General features: G+C 64.4%; 1 pseudogene; it reads left to right on the forward strand.

The window, feature by feature from the left end:
* The window catches only part of LOC126435137 (large subunit ribosomal RNA), a 7751-nt pseudogene that overhangs the window by 2934 nt on the left and 2317 nt on the right, over positions 1-2500 (forward strand).

The raw sequence follows: 2500 nt of genomic DNA on the forward strand, positions 1-2500 counted from the left end.
CGCACTATCCCTTTTTTAGTTGGGGGCAGTAATCAGAAAATAAGTGGTGGCCCTTCCGCTGAAGGTGCCACCCCAACTCCCCCAGCACCTAGCCGGCCAACCGGCCGTGCCGAAAATTTTGTAACTTTTGCAGCTATGTATACCTGTAGTGAGTGCCACCGCAGCTTTACAACCAAGAACGGTCTCGGGGTCCATCGCCGCCGCCATCTTGCGGCCGCCAACGCGGAGATCGTCACGGAGAGGCATCGCGCGAGGTGGACGGAGGAAGAAGTCCTGTCGCTCGCCAAGGCGGAGGCCGAACTGTTCATTGAGAGGGACGCCCGGTTCTTCTTCGTCAATCAAGAACTCATCAGGATGTTCCCCGACCGAACGCTCGAGGCAATCAAGTGCCGACGGCGGCAAGCTGCCCACAAGCAGCTTGTCCGCCAATTCATGGAGGCGCTTGAGATCGGTCGGGGGGAAGAGCCGGCGTCCCGCCGGGGAGCAGCGAGCCCGCTGCCTGACGCGGGCGAGGCCGCTGCGCCGCCCGTTGACGCAGCCGAGGACTTCGCGGCCGACACCACCGGGCCGCCGCCGGAGGGGCCGACTGACGCCGCCATCTGGGAGCATCTGGCGGGGCTACCTCCTTCCGCCCAGCGTTTCTCTGCCCTGGATCGAATCATAGGTCTGGGGCGGGGCACGCCGCCCGATGTCATCCTGGGCATGCTCCCGGATGCCCTTGCGTCGGTCGGGTCCAGAGGGGAGAGATCGATCACCAGGACACAGCGGCCGCGCCAACCATCGAAGCGGCCGCCGGCCGCGCCGCCGACGCAGAAGCGCAAGCGGCGCCGCTGGGAATACGCGAGAACGCAGGATGCCTTCCGACGGTCGCGTGCACGTTGCGTGCGCGGCCTCTTGGATGGCACCCTGCTCCAGCCGCCACCTGCCATCCCTGGTCTGCTGGACTTCTGGGCGGACCTCTTCACTAAGAAGCCCGTCTCCACCGCGGGCTTCATTCGTGACCGCCTCCTCCCGCACTCGGAGCCTGTCGCTCTTGAGTGCCTATGGGGGCCGGTCACACATGAGGAGGTCGCCGCCGCGTTGCCGCCCAGGGGATCAGCGGCCGGGCCGGACGGCCTTACCCCAGCGGAGTTGCGGCGCCTGCCGCACGAAGTCCTGGTGAAAGTGATGAATCTCTTCCTTCTGGCCCGCGCCCTCCCGGAACGCCTGCTTCGCGCGCGGACGTCCCTTCTCCCGAAAACGGCTGCACCAACATCCCCCGCTGACTTTCGCCCCATTACGGTCAGCTCGGTGTTGGCGCGGACCTTTCACAAGGTTCTCGCGTCACGCCTGATGCGCGCTTGTGCTGTGGACGAACGTCAGCGGGCATTCATCCCTCGGGATGGGATGTTGGAAAACACGTTCATCCTGGACACTGCTCTCACCGACGCAGTTCGCTCCTGCCGCTCTGTCTTTGTGGCATCGATCGACGTATCTAAGGCATTCGATTCGGTGGATCATGCTGCCCTTCGCCCCGTGCTGAAGGCGCATGGCCTACCGGATTGCTTTGTCGAGTACGTCGAGCGGTGCTACGAGGGCAGCACGACAGTGATAGCGGACGGCGCCGGCGTGGGCGTGTCTGTGCAGCCAGCACGGGGCGTTCGCCAGGGCGATCCCCTCTCCCCCCTCCTGTTCAACTTTGCGGTGGACTACGTTTTAGGCCAACTGCCCTCCCACATCGGAGCTCGGATCCTCGGTCGCAGAGTCAACGCTGCGGCCTTTGCAGATGACGTCTTGCTGTTTGCAGCGACCCCGAGGGGCTTGCAGTCCCTCATCGACGCAGCTACCGCAGCCCTCGCCCACCTGGGGCTGCAGATCAACGCCCGGAAGTGTTTCACCCTCGCCTTAGTCGCGTCAGGGCGCGAGAAGAAGGTGAAGGTGGACAGCAATGTCACCTTCACAGCAGGCAATACCACCATGCCTGCCCTGCGTGTGGGTGAAACCTTCCGGTACCTGGGGCTGCAATTTTCCACGGCGGGTCGCTGTGTCTTCAATCCACGTCGCCACCTGGTGGAGCAGCTTGACGTCATCTCCCGAGCTCCGCTGAAGCCGCAACAGCGCCTCCACGCTCTCACCAACGTACTTCTCCCTGGCCTGTACCACGGGCTGGCCCTCAGCCGCACCCGGGTGGGTGCATTGAAGTCGGCCGACGTCACCATCCGGGCCGCCGTCAGGAGATGGTTCCGCCTTCCGGCGGACACCCCCCTGGGATACTTCCACGCTCCTGTTGCCCAGGGGGGCCTCGGCATTCCATCTTGCCGATGGATGGGTCCAACCCTCCGTCGGTCCCGTCTCCTGGCGCTGAAGAAGATAGGGCCAGCCTGCGACGGTGCAGGCATGGATGAGGTGCAGCGTGAGATCGAGGTGCTGGAGCGCCACCTAATGTGGGAGGGCCACCTCCTCAAATCGTCAACGCAGGTTGGGGAAATGTGGGCGGCGCGCCTACACATCGCCATTGACG

This window comes from Schistocerca serialis, unplaced genomic scaffold, assembly GCF_023864345.2.
Source record: "Schistocerca serialis cubense isolate TAMUIC-IGC-003099 unplaced genomic scaffold, iqSchSeri2.2 HiC_scaffold_1196, whole genome shotgun sequence".
Taxonomy (NCBI): domain Eukaryota; kingdom Metazoa; phylum Arthropoda; class Insecta; order Orthoptera; family Acrididae; genus Schistocerca; species Schistocerca serialis.